The sequence below is a fragment of the Lissotriton helveticus genome, chromosome 8, assembly GCF_964261635.1.
Source record: "Lissotriton helveticus chromosome 8, aLisHel1.1, whole genome shotgun sequence".
NCBI classification, from domain to species: Eukaryota; Metazoa; Chordata; class Amphibia; order Caudata; family Salamandridae; genus Lissotriton; species Lissotriton helveticus.
In genome coordinates, this window is record NC_136069.1 from 354,281,332 (window position 1) to 354,298,382 (window position 17,051).

A 17,051-nucleotide genomic window follows, 5' to 3' on the forward strand; every position below is an offset into this window, starting at 1 on the left:
GCAGGTGGCAGGGGTGAACCAGAGGTGCTGTGATGAACCAGAGGGTGGTAGTGCTGAACCAGAGGGTGGCAGTGCTGAACCAGAGGGTGGTAGTGATGAACCAGAGGGTGGCAGGGATGAACCAGAGGGTGGCAGGGATGAAGCAGAGGGTGACAGTGCTGTACCAGAGGGTGGCAGGGGTGAACCAGAGGTGTTGTGATGAACCAGAAGGTGCTGTGATGAACCAGAGGGTGGCAGTGCTGAACCAGAGGGTGGCAGGGATGAACCAGAGGGTGGCAGGGATGAACCAGAGGGTGGCAGGGATGAAGAATAGGGTGACAGTACTGTACGAGGGTGGCAGGGGTGAACCAGAGGTGCTGTGATGAACCAGAGGGTGCTTTGATGAACCAGAGGGTGGCAGTGCTGAACCAGAGGGTGGTAGTGATGAACCAGAGGGTGGTAGTGATGAACCAGAGGGTGGCAGGGATGAACCAGAGGGTGGCAGGGATGAAGCAGAGGGTGACAGTGCTGTACCAGAGGGTGGCAGGGGTGAACCAGAGGTGCTGTGATGAACCAGAGGGTGCTGTGATGAACCAGAGGGTGGCAGTGCTGAACCAGAGGGTGGCAGTGCTGAACCAGAGGGTGGCAGTGATGAACCAGAGGGTGGCAGTGATGAACCAGAGGGTGGCAGTGATGAACCAGAGGGTGGCAGGGATGAAGCAGAGGGTGACAGTGCTGTACCAGAGGGTGGCAGGGGTGAACCAGAGGTGCTGTGATGAACCAGAGGGTGCTTTGATGAACCAGAGGGTGGCAGTGCTGAACCAGAGGGTGGCAGTGCTGAACCAGAGGGTGGTAGTAATGAACCAGAGGGTGGCAGGGATGAACCAGAGGGTGGAGGGATGAACCAGAGGGTGGCAGGGATGAAGCAGAGGGTGACAGTGCTGTACCAGAGGGTGGCAGGGGTGAACCAGAGGTGCTGTGATGAACCAGAGGGTGCTTTGATGAACCAGAGGGTGGCAGTGCTGAACCTGAGGGTGGCAGGGCTGAACCAGAGGGTGACAGTGCTGTACCAGAGGGTGGCAGAACCAGAGGGTGCTGTGATGAACCAGAGGGTGGCAGTGATGAACCAGAGGGTGGTAGTGATGAACCAGAGGGTGGCAGGGATGAACCAGAGGGTGGCACTGGTGAACCAGAGGGTGCTGTGATGAACCAGAGGGTGGCAGTGCTGAACCAGAGGGTGGCAGTGATGAACCAGAGGGTGGCAGGGATGAACCAGAGGGTGGCAGGGATGAAGCAGAGGGTGACAGTGCTGTACCAAAGGGTGGCAGGGGTGAACCAGAGGTGCTGTGATGAACCAGAGGGTGCTGTGATGAACCAGAGGGTGGCAGTGCTGAACCAGAGGGTGGCAGTGATGAACCAGAGGGTGGCAGGGATGAAGCAGAGGATGACAGTGCTGTACCAGAGGGTGGCAGGGGTGTACCAGAGGGTGGCAGGGGTGAACCAGAGGTGCCGTGATGAACCAGAGGGTGCTTTGATGAACCAGAGGGTGGCAGTGCTGAACCAGAGGGTGGTAGTGATGAACCAGAGGGTGGCAGGGATGAACCAGAGGGTGGCAGGGATGAACCAGAGGGTGGCAGGGATGAAGCAGAGGGTGACAGTGCTGTACCAGAGGGTGGCAGGGGTGAACCAGAGGTGCTGTGATGAACCAGAGGGTGCTGTGATGAACCAGAGGGTGTCAGTGCTGAACCAGAGGGTGGTAGTGATGAACCAGAGGGTGGCAGGGATGAACCAGAGGGTGGCAGGGATGAACCAGAGGGTGGCACTAGTGAACCAGAGGGTGCTGTGATGAACCAGAGGGTGGCAGTGGTGAGTGCTGAACCAGAGGGTGGCAGTAGTGAGTGCTGAACCTGAGGGTGGCAGGGGTGAACCAGAGGGTTTCAGTGATGAACCTGAGAGTGGCAGTGGTGAACCAAAGGGTGTCAGTGGTGAACCAGAGGGTGGCAGTGTAAACCAGAGGGTGCTGTGCCCACATACATAACCGCATGGGTAACTTCGCCATGCAAGAGGCCCGCGAACACGCAAAAAGCCCCACAAACACGCAAAAATGCCCGCGAACACGCAAAAAAACAAAAATTCGCAATTTCGCACGAATTCGCGAATTATGCGGATCGCGAATTCGCTTTCGCACGATTTCGCGGACCGCAATTTTGCTAATTTCGCCCATGGTTAGTGGAGAGGTAGGGTGTTCCTGGTCTTTGCTGCGAGGTAGAAGGCTCTTTCTTCGGCCATGGTCTTGTAGATACGTGAGACGGTGGCCAGAGCCAGTTAGGTGGAGCGGAGGTCTGTGGTGGGTTTGTGAAATGCGAGGTGGTGGGTGGTATGCAGGTCACGTGTCGGAAAGGGCTTTGTAGGTGTGTGTGAGGAGCTTGAAGGGGATTCTTTTGTTGACTGTGAGCCAGTGGAGGTCCCTTAGGTGGCTGGTGATGTGGCTGTGGTGGGGGATATTGAGGATTAGTCTGGCAGAGGCATTCTGAAGTTTCTTGAGGAGTTCCTGTGTGATGCCAGCATAGAGTGTGTTGCCGTAGTCGAATCTGCTGCTGATGAGTGTTTCATGCAGTGTATTAACCAGCTTATTCTATGGTGCAGGTAATTTACAGTATTGTTATTCTTCTGGTGTGAAAATGCTTAAATCCACATCATGAACATTCTAACGTTGAAACTATGAGCTACATATTTAGACCGACTCAAACTTTGGACATGGTTTATGCACTTAGAAATAACATAACATGTAAATTAGTAAGAGCTGAGAATAATTTTGTAAACTTAAAAAGGAGATGAGATCATTTAACCTTAAATACTGATGCAATGCCTAAACTATCTCCTTGGAAATTACTGCAAGAAGAAAAGAAAATACTAGAAGGAATGGCTTCATTAGCTTTAGACTGGCAACATAAAGGTAAACTATGTATATATAATAAAATATCAACTATTTACATATATGTTGTAGGTTATAGCGAGTGTGAGCCTACTTTTGAAATGAGCGAGAAATCAGGAAAACACTTAGCGGGTGTTGATTGCATATTTCCTCAATCAATCAATCAATCATGGTTTATATAGTGCAACTACTCACCTATGAGGGTCTTGTGGCGCTGAGCATATTATATTTGTGGAACAAATGCTTTTTATAGATTACCGAGAGGATGTTACGGAAGTTGTAATATGGGAACATTTTGTTCAAAAAATGTATCATGTTATAGATTTTGAAAGAGAAAAAAATGAGAATGGGAGAATGAGGAGAGGTGCGAGTGCAAGTGAAATAGTGGGTGATATTTTTGGGAGTTTTAATACCTTCAGTAGGAGTAGCATTAAACTCACATGAATTAGACAACGTTCTACTATAGTTGATAAATTAGCCCCCAGCACAGCTTGGAGATTTTCTGTTACAGATGTAGAAAATATTTCAATAAGATCAATAGTGATTCAAAATCGACTTCCCCTTGATATCCTTCTTGCGAAGGAGGCTAGAGTCTTTCAGTTGTTAAAGGTCTGACTCTGTTGCACCTACATACCAGATAATAGCAGAGACGTGAAGAGTTGCATCAAAAACATTACTGACTATAATGAGGATTTAAGAGATTTAAAAGCAGATGGTGCATGGGAAACAATAGGTAACGATTGTCATCTGTTTGCAACTGGTTAGGTAACTTAGGAAACAGATTGGTCATTTCCATCTCTAGACCTTTAGTGGTGATCTCTTTGATCATAATGTTGATGATATTATCTATCAAAGTTTGCAAATACCGGAAAGACAAACAAGGAGTGCAAAGAATGAGAACTGATCTTGAAATAGAAGATGAACAATCTAAATACTATGACCAAATTAAAATCTTAGAAGAGAGTAGAAGAAAGGGGTTAAAGACAACAACCCCATAATCTGTGATGAGATTTGTTGAGTAGATGTTGTGATGGCTTGATTCACCATCAGAGGGGGGTTTGATAGAGCAAATGTTTCAAAACTACACTACCTTGCACTTTGCCGACTTAAACATAAAAATCGGAACGTGCACATTGCACAAAATACACTAAGTAATACAGCAATAGAGACAAGTGAAGTAACACCATTGTAAAAGCGTCAAAGAGTTAGAAAAGGAGAATATTCGTTGCTAAATAGGTATAACACTTATTAATAGATTTTCAAGACAAGATTACTCATGAAATTATGTTTCATTATTCACATACTGATGAAAACGATTCAAGCTAAAGATAAGGCCTAACAGTTCTATTGCCTTTCATTTCAAATGCATTATAATTAGATTGTGGTGCAATTTTGTGATAAAATTAGCAATGAAGTTGAAACTTACAGAGGTGATGGTAGAGACCTTACTGATTTTACAAAATGTAGGAATGATTTTAGTAAAATGGGTTTTAAGAAATTTTTACATCTATGGATGTTGAAAGATTGTGGCAGTTGACCATAGCTAATGCTAATCAATTTTGAGTAATACTACATTGGTGAAATATTTATTATTATGCTTTTATTATGAGATAATGATTTGATGCATGATATTTGATTCCAAATAAGTTTACCTCATTTGGCGCTGATGTTTGCATTTTAAGCTTTAAACATGTCATTTTTTAGCTTCAATTGTCCCATAGCAAGCATAATAATTTATTGACATTTTTGCAAATGTTGCTTTATTTGTTCTGTGCATGTTTCAGTATACATACAAAGGACATTTTTTCGAAGTTCCTTGTGCAATGGCTTGATGGGAAAACTAAATCTCACCCAATGCCATAGTCTGTTACATTGTATATTTTCTACCATTGACTAAAACCAAGTTGTTCACATGAAGTGCTTGGAGAAGAATGCAGGAGTAACTACATTTATTTTGTGACTACATATATAAACTAATTGTACTATGGACTGACTAGTGGCGTGACATCATTTCATTAAGGTGTCATAAGAAATAGAAAAGAAAAAAACCCTAATGGAGGAGCAACTCCATACCTTCTTCCCTTCTGAAAAGGCATCACTATTAATTTTTCTTTGGGACAGCAAATTTTTTATTTTTCTTTCTTTGAGAAAGAATGGAACTCGTTTCCTATGATTTTATAATTATCCTTTAAATCCTATCCTGGACTGCCTTTTTGCTAAAGCTCCTGCATTCATGCAGTTGACCTTGAATCCTTCTTTGCCGATCTAATTGATGTTTGCTCCATTTATTCTTTTTGCCAATGCTCATGAACTCACCCTTAGAGGACTTTAACATGGATTATTTTACCACTTTGCTTTGAATCTTAAATAGGACTGAACTATTATGTTGTCTCTAATGGTAGTAGAAGCACGTAATCTCGTATCTGATCACTAGTGAATTGGGCTTGTAATAAATATTTTAAAATGTCCAAGAATGAAATTTCCAGCTGCTTCCTAGCCAAAGATAACATTATTACATTTATTATTCTACCCTCGTGTTTTCATATGGAGCAGTCCAACCCTGTTACAGTGAAAAAAGCTTTTGGGGCCTTTTTACTATAAGCTCATGGTTAACATTAAGGGGCAGATTCATCAAAAAGTCACACAATGCAATGACAACTTGCTGCACTGCATGACAGGGAGCAAGTGGAAATGCACCATATCTACAAAGATATCACACATTCCTGTTCTCTTCCTACACTGGCATAGTAAGTGTTGCCTACTGCTAATGCACTATAACAAAAGAACGTGCCTGAACTGATGTCCTAGTTTAGAAAACAATTAATTTAACAAAGAAGAAAATTCATTTCAACTTATACTGTTGCCAATCAATAGCAATTTTATTTATTCAATTTAACATTTTTATTTTAAAGAAGTTATCACATTTTTTATACAAATACTACACCAAATAACCTATGTAACAAAGATCATTCAGACTCATCAATCATTTCACAGTCATTCAACGGCAACCATCCATATATACACAGTTCTGGCAAATTAAGCTTTTGTGAGAATACCAGAACGGAGGGTGAAAGTGAAGGGAAAAGAATTAAAAGAGATTTAAAGAAAAATAAAGAAAAAGACCAAGGTTGCTCAAAAAAATCAATACGTGAGGTACAATGTATTATACATATATACACGTGGAAATAATCACAATCAACTTAATCGGTAAAGCATGATATGTATAAATCAATTAGAACACGAATTTTCTCGATTTTTGGGTTTAGTGGGAGCAACACATTGTCTAAGGGCCAACGCGTTTCGAGTCCCAATCAGAAATTGGAAGGGGGACTCTCATCAGGACCAATAAAGCATCTGGAAAAAGAAGAAAGAGAAGATCTCTGAGTGAAAAAGGTAGTATCCCATATGGTACTCAGGCGTGACCGGCCATTCCCTCAAACAGCTTACCCTACTGGTCTACAAGGCCACTTGGAGGGTGTAGAGTTGTATACATAACAACGCTGCGGCGGGAGGCGATTAAAAATGGAAGAGGTATCTTTGTGGTGGTGGAGGCACTGAAAGGTAAGAGGATTGGACATTAGCAGTAATGGTGGTACTAGATGACCAAAGTGCATAAAGCACCCGGCACGGTTGCTTACCTAGCTTGCTGAATCAAACTGGGCCCACTGATGGTTGGTTAATAACTTTTTAGGGTATCCACCTAAAAAAAGAGAGGAGGGAATGTCTAAAAGGATATTTGCGCTATTCACATTTAGACACGGCTCATTTCTTTTCAAAGAGTTACCTGCAACCTCGGCGCCTGTGCTTGGTCAATGACCGAGTGCAGGTCAATATTCTTAAACGCCCCACTGATGGTTGGACTAGTGCGGCACGGCTTGTCGCCTGAAAGAGATTATATGGGGATTTGTCAGCGACTAGTGGCATTACTTAACCGCTAAACATGATCTCGAGGGTTAAAGAGATTACCTGCTGAGGTAACTCGTATCTTTGGTGGGGGGCGCTTCATCCAAAAGAATGCTCCTAAAAAAGGGGGAGCATCAGTGTTAATAACGAAACGCTAAATAAACGGGGGTTTGTGAAGCACTAATGCCTCCGTATAATCCTCTTACCTGGCGGTGCTTAGTTCTCCGGTCACCCGTCTCGGCGTCTCCGCAGCGCTGATTTCTCATGCTAATGCAGGCACCCTTGCGCCATGGTGCAAGGGTGCCTTTGTTACAAGCAGGATTGTTTTTTGGCAGGAAGAGCTGCACAACAGCAATCCTATGCAGAATGCAGCACACCTGGAAGGAAGAAATAACAAGGAGAAATAAATATATTTCTCCCTGTTACGTCTCTGTTGGGAAGGCGCACCATTTTGATGCAATCTAGGCTTTACTGAGCTTAGTAATTCAGGGAGTGTGTCAAAATGTATGGGTGGGTGCTGGGGAAAGCCCATACTCCACCCATGGAACGTCTTCACAAAGCAGAATAATGCAAGGCAGTAATTTGCACTACCTTGCGATGCTCTGGATTTACTAATCCACGCAAGGTGGCTTAGTAAATCCCACTAAAGGGCTTGTGTTGCCTTGCATCACCTAGCATAATGAAAGGGCAACAAAGCCCTTTGTAATTCTGGGCAGCAATGTTCACATTCCTACTTTTGAATACCTGCGCCCTACCTTATTGGCCGGATGGCCTACCTAGGGGTGACATATTAATATTTCAAATGAAGGTTTAGGCCTGTCAAAAGGGGTTATTTTGTCAGGCCAAATTTGCAGTTTTAAAACTGCACAGCAAGGTTACACATGGTAGGCCTGCAGTCATATTTATGCTGTCACTGTAGTGGGTTGTACAATGAGTGCTGCAGTCCACTTGTGAAAGATATATCTTACAAGCCATGCATTCACTTTATACCATATAGTAAGGACTCATAGGTAAGTTAAAGGTGTCAATAAAGGTATGCAAATTTCAGCATGTTGAAAGGGAGAACACAAGCACTTTGCATCTGATTAGTAGGGATTAAGGGCACAGAGTTCTATAACCAGCAAACATACTCATGGAAAAAATCTGGGGGTTCACCACAGAAGAGTTATTTTCTGTCCAGGAGAAGAATAGAAAAGGGAGAGACAGAGCAAACTGAAAAAGCAGTAGCGATAAAACGAGAACAATAAGAGCTAACAGCATCAATGAATAACTAGGGGACTGATTCTGATGTCGTGCGGAAAGCCTCCAAACAGCATTTGGATTCCCCTAGACTGTGTTGAAACTTATCCGCCCGACTCGGTCGGAAACAATTCCTATCGACCAATTATGATGCTCGCCGTTGGAAAGGAAACCGTTCGGTCAATCAGAATCGGTTCCGACTGGCATTCGGAGAATCCGAGTCGGTTGGAGACGAATTGTGCAGCTCTATGGATAACGTTTCCGACCGACAGATTGCAATGTCGGATTCGGACAGCCTTTCCGACTCGGTTTGCCCGACAAGGAAAGACTGTCGGAAACTGTCTTTGGGGGCTTCTAGCAGGCCCCCCTTCATCCTGCAGCCTCCAAATGAGGGCCATGGGGATACCCTAGGGACACCCCTGTGAAACCATGCACAGTGTGGCAGGCACCATGGAGTGCCTGGGACAGAGTTCAATGTTTTCCACAACCACCTCTTTTCCTCATTGGAGCCTGTGTCATCGGTCGGAACACTGGCTCCCATTGAAGTCAAGGGGAGACCTTCTGATAGGTGTACGGAAGCATCGTAATCGGCTGCGCCGAACTGCCAATCGTGAATCGGTCGGAACCGATTCTGACAAGGAGTCGGGCGGAAAGTTTCCGCACTTCATCGTAGTCGGTCCCTAGGTGTTAAGTGGACATGAGGAACGCCTTATCTGTTGAAGACTACAATTAAAGCCCTATCTACCCTGCTGCAACAGCTCTTTTTGAAACTGGAATTAACTGTTTGCTTAAAAATCCATGTTTTGACATAGACATCCCTGGAAAAGCCACCCACAAAAGAGAATGAAACGAAATACAGTTTATTTTTGAGGAGTTTGTTCTAGACAACGAGAGAGAGTGATGTCTTCCAGAACTATTCACCTTTGACTAAAAGGGGGGAATTGACTCTTTTATAACCAGATACTTTCATACATCCTCGGAAGACAGATTGATTCTTTGAGTTTGTCGAAAATATATGGTGTTTTTAAGTTTGGTACTATTTGACCCTTTTCAGTAATGTATCTGTATTCAGCATACGTGTTATTAGCACTGTATGTGATCGAAAGCTACGGGTGTAAGTTTAGATCATCTGTCTGTCTGGTATGCACATTTGAACTAGTTCATTTTTTATGTACAAAGGCAAACAACTATTTTCTAATCGACATACCTGGCCACGACTGAGCGGCCAGGAAATTACTACACACCCTTCATCGCCGAACCCTATTACATTTTTGCGGTTTTATTGTATAATATGGGCCAAGTCTAGTCGACGTCAGAGCGCTTTACAATAATTAAAAACATGGATTATTAAAACAATGACGGTACGCGTGTTGATGTACATTTACAAGTGCACACATCTCCTTAATCTTATTGAAGGCTTAGTGGTGTGAGCTGGCAGCTGAGTCTCATGGAGTACAATTAGGTCGATCTCCACTTGACACAGGAATCCACCTTGTCTGGAGTTTACCTACGGGCCTAGTTACAGATTTTCTTTGGTTTTGAGTAAGTCGCTCCAACCAACACTTTCCCCTTGCAGATCCGGAAGCGTATGCCTTTTCATAGATGCACGGATGATGCCAAGTTAATGAAATCACATAGAAGAGGTGTGCGTGCCCATGCAGGCCTGGCGCAGACGTTACAGTTCAGTGTCTGAAACTTTTACAACTTGTGCAAAATATTTCAAAATACCTCTACGCACGAAATCTGTGCGATTAACGGGCCAGCTTTATTACAGAAGCAAAAACACCTTCATCTCAATAATACTTCAGGTGATAGTGTGGAATATTCAGCTCTTGAGCCCCACTGACTTTGAAATGGAAGAATTTTTATCGCATTTGGTTCAAAATGTATCTGTTTCGAGAATAGAGGATAAAGAACTCGTGGGAACCACCCGTATTTCTGGATTTGCACCCTGGTTCTCAAGGTGATACAAGGTATTAGCAGTTCTATATAGCATGGATAGGACCCGATGATTTGCAGAGACTTTACATAGGATTAGTTGTGCGCAAATTGTACAGTATAATACATAATTAATCACCTTATGTGCATGGCAAACTAAGCGAAGCGAGCCTTTGGACATTAACGTTACAGAACAAACTAGAATTTTACATCAAATGGAGAAAATGTGAAACACATTGAGGAATATTTGGATGCGCCTAAAAACATTTTTTAAATAAAAGTTGCTGCTAAATTGAAAGATTTCTCACACTCCATAGAGATGAGACATTTCCCTGTGACGTGCTACTGGTTCGGCCCCCAGGCAGTTGGTGTGCTCACAAAATGTCAATCCTTGAATCAGGGTCGTCACAACAGTACACAATGACGTCTACGCCCCTTGCAGAGGTAAATTGCACGTTCCAAGGTCTTATCTTTAAAACCAGTTATTTTGACCTCGGCGAATATCGCCGCGCAGCACGCATTTATGACTCACTAATTGCCAGACTTGGTCAGAGCAGTTCGCCAAAAACACGTTTCCAGGGTCTACCATTAAAAACAACACGTGCAGCAGTTAAAGAGAATGCGAAAGAGCTGGTTATACAGGTGCCGTATGTCTACTCGTCACTCTGAAACTATTTTAACCTTTGAAGCCAATGCTAACTTGTATACAATAAATTCTAAATCGCTGAATTTCATTGCAGGCCATTTTATTTATGTGTGCCTTTACTAAAGCCACCATTTAGAGATGATCAGGACTGCTATAGACTGGCATCCTACCCTGAATCGTAAGGCAATCAGTAAACGTTTACCAATGTTTACCATTTTATAAGAAGCTTTTCAGAGGGAAAAAAGAATGACTTTTTTCCAGTGTTGATTATGAAAAAAATGGTTAGTTGCAAGCAGAATTATATAACCATGGGCAAAGCCAATAGGTCTTGCATTTGGGAACTATTGGCTTTGCCATGGATTCTTATTGATGCTGTGCAGAATGACTAACATGCTCTGATGCAGTCGCAGCAGGCATGTTATTTTGTAGGTACGTGCCCCATGCAGGTACGTGCCTACTAAAATGTTTTTTTATTGATCCGAGTTGGATTGGTATATATATATATATATATATTTAAAGATACTACAAAAACATTTTTTTAAGTGGGTGGTGGAAGCAGCAAAGGAAGTGGAGGTGGAAACAACACGGAGGGTGCAGGTGCGGGGAAGGATCATGTAGGGCGGGGTCAGAAGCAACATGGATAGTGGCGGGAGGAGTACACAACACCTGTGAGAGACAAAAAAGTGAAGCACAGTGGAATAGAGGCACACATACGAGAGAGAGTGCAACGTGAAACAGAAAGAATTGCTTGGGCGAGAAAGCAATTTGGGGGAAGACGCACACAAGGGCAAGCATTACATGGAGGAGCATTGGGGAGAAGCACACAGACAAGAGCAACATTGATGTGGTGGAGGGGGGGGAGTACACAAGGGAGACAGTTGGAAAACACATACACTCATGGATTGGTTAACAAAAAAGAAATATACTTTGGCAAAGTTAGTTATTAGTGTAGTCTACTTTAGCTGTGTTGTACATAACAGTGGTTGTACAGTATGTTTATAAATGTATCACAAACTGCTATGAAACAGCCATTATTGTTTAGTTATTTATTAAGGTATGTGTGATGGTGTGAATTAAGAATACTATGCACAAAGGATGGACAGAATGCTGAATAAATCAAGCATATACCCCTAGTCAAGAGATCAGGGTTGAAATCCATTGTTCCTTTGCTCACCATGCATCCTAGTTAAGACCCAGCCATATGCAAATCAGTCTTCCCCTGCTTCTCATGGGAACAATCCAGCCTGACGAGCCAGGCAGGGTCTGCCCTGGACTGGAAACAAGCATCCTGGAACGCTAGCTTGAATCCAGTGGTACAGCAAGGGACCCACGTCAGGGCATATCCATCCCTCTTAGGGCGCAAAATGCTGCGGCAACAGATGATGGACGGAATACAGAATAAACAAACATTCAAACCAGTCAAGAGATCTGGGTTAAATCCATTGTTCTTTTGCAAGGTACGCCACCACAGATGGACCCAGTCATATGCAAATCAGTCTTGACCTTGCTCCTCAAGGGAATTATCCAGCTCGAACTGCCAGGCCTGGTCTGCCCTGGATCAGGAACAAGCATCCTGGGGCTGCTTTTGGGGTATCACCCCTCATCAGTAAGGCTAGCTTGAATCCAATGGTACAGTGAGCAAGGGACCCACATCTGGGCATACCATCCCACTCAGGGTGCAAAATGCTGCAGCAACAGATGATGGACCGAATTCTGAATAAATCAAACATTCACCCCCAGTCAAGAGATCTGGGTTACATCCATTGTTCTTTTGTACGGTACTCCACCCCAGTTTGGACCCAGCCATATGCAAATCAGCCTTGACCCTGCTCCTCATGGGAACAGTCCAGCCTGAATTGACAAGCCGGATCTTTCCTGGACCGGAAGCAAGAATCCTGGGACAGGCTTCGGGGTATCATCCTTCATCTGTCAGGCTAGCTGAATCCAGTGGCACAGCAAGGAAGGGACCCATGTCTGGGCATACCCATCCTACTTAGTGCGACAAAATGCAGTGGCAAAAGATGATGGACAGCATGCTGAATGAATCAAACATTAATCCCTAGTAAAGAGGTGTGTTAAATCCATAGTTCTTTTCTCACTACGCTATCCCATTTTCTTTTCCTTTTCTGAAGTTTTACATAGCACAAACTTGACCCGAAGGTATCAGGCATCAATGCACTTTACAGGAGCACCAGTTATGTTACATAAGGACACATTATTTTTGTTAGACATGGGGAGATTAAGTGTTTTGCCCAGTATCACAGGATGTTGAGAGTCGTGGCAGAGACTCAAACCCGATTCCCCAGATTTGAGGTCGACCGCCCTAGCCCTTGGGCATCATCTCCCCAGTTTAGACCCATCCATTTGCAAATCAGTCTTGACCCTGCACCTCGTGCAGACAGTCCAGCCCGAACTGGCAAGCTGTGTCCTCCCTGGACTGGAAACAAGCATCCTGGCACGGGTTTCAGGCTAGCACCCCTCATCAGTCAGGCTAGCTTGAATCCAGTGAGAAAGGGACCCACGTCAGGACATACCCATCCAACTTAGGGCAAAAAATGCTGCAGCAACAGATGATGGGCAGAATGATAATGAAATTAAACATACATCCCCAGTCAAGAGATCTGGGTTAAATCAATCGTTCTTTTGCTCACTACGCCACCCCAGTTTGGACACAGCCATATGCAAATCAGTTTTGACCCTGCTCCTCATGGGAACAGTCCAGCCCGAACTGCCAAGCCGGGTCCTCCATGGACTAGAAACAAGCATCCTGGGACCTCTCTAAGTGTATAAACCCCTCCTCAGTCAGGCTAGCTCAAATCCAGTGGTACAGCGAGCAAGGGACCCAAGTCTTGGCATACCCCATCCACTAAGAGTGAAAAATGGTGTGGCAACAGATGATGGATGGATTGCTGAATAAGTCAAACATTCAGCTCAGTCAAGCCTTCTTGTTTAAGTCAATTGTTCCTTTGCTCACTACGCCACCCCAGTTTGGACCCAGCTGTATGCAAATAAGTCCTAACCCTGCTCCTCATGGGAACAGTCCAGCCTGAACTGCCAAGCCAGGTACTCCCTGCAATGGAAACAAGCATCCCGGGACTGGTTTCGGGGTATCACTCATCATAAGCCAGGCTAGCTTGAATCCAGTGGCACCACAGCAAGCAAGAGATATATATATGGGCATATCCATCCCACTTAGGGCGAAAAATGTTGCAGCAACAGATGATGAACGGAATGCTGAATTCACCAAACATTCACCCCCAGTCGAGGGATCTGGGTTAAATCCATTGTTCTTTTGTTCACTACGCCACCCCAGTTTGGACCCAGCCATATATAAATCAGCCTTGACCCTGCTCTTCATGGAAACATTCCAGCCCAATCTGCCATGCCATGTCCTCCATGGACCACAAAGAAGCATTGTGGGACCGGTTACGGGGTATGACCCCTCATCATACAGATGGTTTGAAGTCAGAGGCCCGGCGAGCAAGGAAACCACTTCTGGGCATACCCATCCCACTTAGGGTGAAAAATGCTGCAGTAACAGATGATGGATGAAATGCTGAATAAATAAGTCACCTCCAGACAAGAGATTTGGGTTAAATCCATTGTTTTTTTCCTCACGTTGCCACCCTAGTTTTGACACAGCCATATGCATATCTGATTTGGCCCTGCTCCTCATATGAACAGTCCAACCCGAATTGGCAAGTTGGGTCCTCCCTGGACCAGAAACAAGCATCCTGGGACCGGTTTCGGGGAATCATCCCTCATCAGCCAGGCTAGCTTGAATCTACTGGCACACCCATCCCACTTAGGGGGGAAAATAATGCAGCAACAGATGATGGACGGAATGGTGAATAAATCAAACATTCACCCCCAGTCAAGAGATCTGGGTTAAATCCATCATTCTTTTGCTCACTACACCACCCCAGTTTGGACCAAGCCATATGCCCATCATTCTTGACCCTGCTTCTCATGGGAACAGTCTAGCCGAACTGCCAAGCTGGGTCCTCCCTGAACCGGAAACAAGCATCCTGGGACCGGTTTCGGGGTATCACCCCTCATCAGTAAGGCTAGCTTGAATAAAGTGTATAAGCAAAGGAGTGTGGCCCAAAGGGATAAGAGAACAGGCAGGGCCCTATAAATACAAAAACAAATTTTGCCTAGATCTCTATTTTTATTTTTTGAGGAGCTCTAATAATTTATGCTCAGCCAAACACATTTCTTTATGTTTGAACCGCTTTTTTATTTATATGGTTTTTACTTTTTTATCTTTTTATCAAACTTTTTTGTTTGTTTGAAAAGGAAAAAATGATACAAAATGTACATATATTTAAATCAATCTATTTACAACCACATTGGACTGAACAACACATTTTACGTCACTACAATTACCTATACATTTTACATTACAATGAACACACAATTATATCCAAAAAACACCAAATCAATTGTCACTTTTTAGATATGACTCATATAGTGAGCAAAGCAAATTCATAAAGAGCATATATTCAATAAACACTTTTGTCAGAAAGAGCATAAAGGAACAAAAATTAGATTTTTTCTTGCAAACGACAAAAGAAAGTGTTTATTGAATATATGCTCTTTATGAATTTGATTTGCTCACTATATGAGTCATATCTAAAAAGTGACAATTGATTTGGTGTTTTTTGGATATAATTGTGTGTGTATTGTAATGTAAAATGTATAGTTAATTGTAGTGACGTAAAATGTGTTGATCAGTCCAATGTGTCTGTAAATAGATTGATTTAAATATATGTAAATTTTGTATCTGTATTTTTTCCTTTTCAAACAAACAAAAAAGTTTGATAAAAAGAGAAAAAAGTAAAAACCATATAAATAAACAAGAGGTTCAAACATAAAGAAATGTGTTTGGCTGAGCATAAATTATTAGAGCTCCTCAAAAAATAAAAATAGAGATCTAGCTTGAATAAAGTGGGACAGTGAGCAAGGGGTCCATGTCTGGGCATATCCATCCCACTAAGGGCGAAAAAAAGTGATGTGGCAAAAGTTGATGGATGGAATGCTGAATAAATCGAACATTCTCTCCCAGTCGAGAGACCTGGGTTAAATACATCGTTCTTTTGCTCACTACACTACCCCATTTTGGTCCCAGCCATTTGGAAATCAGTCTTGACCCTGCCCCTCATGCGAACAGTCCAGCCCGAACTGCCAATCTGGGCCCTCCCTGGACCAGAAACAAGCATCCTGGGACCGGTTTCAGGGTATCACCCCTCATCAGTCAGGCTAGATTGAATCCAGCGGCACAGCAATCAAGGGACCCATGTCTAGGCATGCACATCCCACTTAGGGTGAAAAATGCTGCGGCAACATATGATGGATGGAATGCTGAATAATTCAAACACTCACCCCCTATCAAGAGATCTGGGTTAAATCCATTGTTCTTTTGTTCACTACGCCACCCCAGTTTAGACCCAGCCATATGCAAATCAGTCTTGACCCTGCTCTTCATGGGAACATTCCAGCCCGATCTGCCAAGCTAGGTCCATCCTGGACCGCAAACAAGATTTGTGGTACCGGCTTCGGGGTATGACCCCCTCATCAGTCAGCTGGTTTGAAGCCAGAGGCCCAGCGATAAGGGACCCACGTCTGGGCATACCCATCCCACTTTGGGTGAAAAAAGTGCCACGGCAACAGATGATGGATGTAATGCTGAATAAATCGAACATTCACCCCCAGTCGAGAGATCTGGGTTAAATCAATCGTTCTTTTGCTCACTACACTATCCCATTTTGGTCCAAGCCATATGCAAATCAGTCTTGACCCTGTTCCTCATGAGAACAGTCCAGCCCGAACTGCCAAGCTGGGCCCGCCCTGAACAGGAAACAAGCATCCTGGGTCCGGTTACGGGGTATCACCCCTCATCAGCCAGGCTAGATTGAACGTAGTGGCACTGCGATCAAGGGACTCATGTCTTGGCATACACATCCCACTAAGGGTGAAAAATGCTGCAGCAACAGATGATGGATGGAATGGTGAATAATTCACACTCACCCCCAGTTAAGAGATCTGGGTTAAATCCATTGTTCTTTGGTTCACTACGCCACCCCAGTTTGGACGCAGCCATATGCAAATCAGTCTTGACCCTGCTCTTCATGGGAACATTCCAGCCCGATCCTGCCATGCTAGGTGCTTCCTGGACCGCAAACAAGATTTGTGGTACCGGCTTTGGGGTGTTACCCCTCATCAGTCAGATGGTTTGAAGCCAGAGACCCAGCGACAAGGGACCCACGTCTAGACATACCCATCCCACTTAGGGCGAAAAAAGTGCTGCGGCAACAGATGATGGATGTAATGCTGAATAATCAGACAGTCACCTCCAGTCAAGAGATCCGAGTTAATATATCATTCATTTGCTCACTACGCCACTCCAGT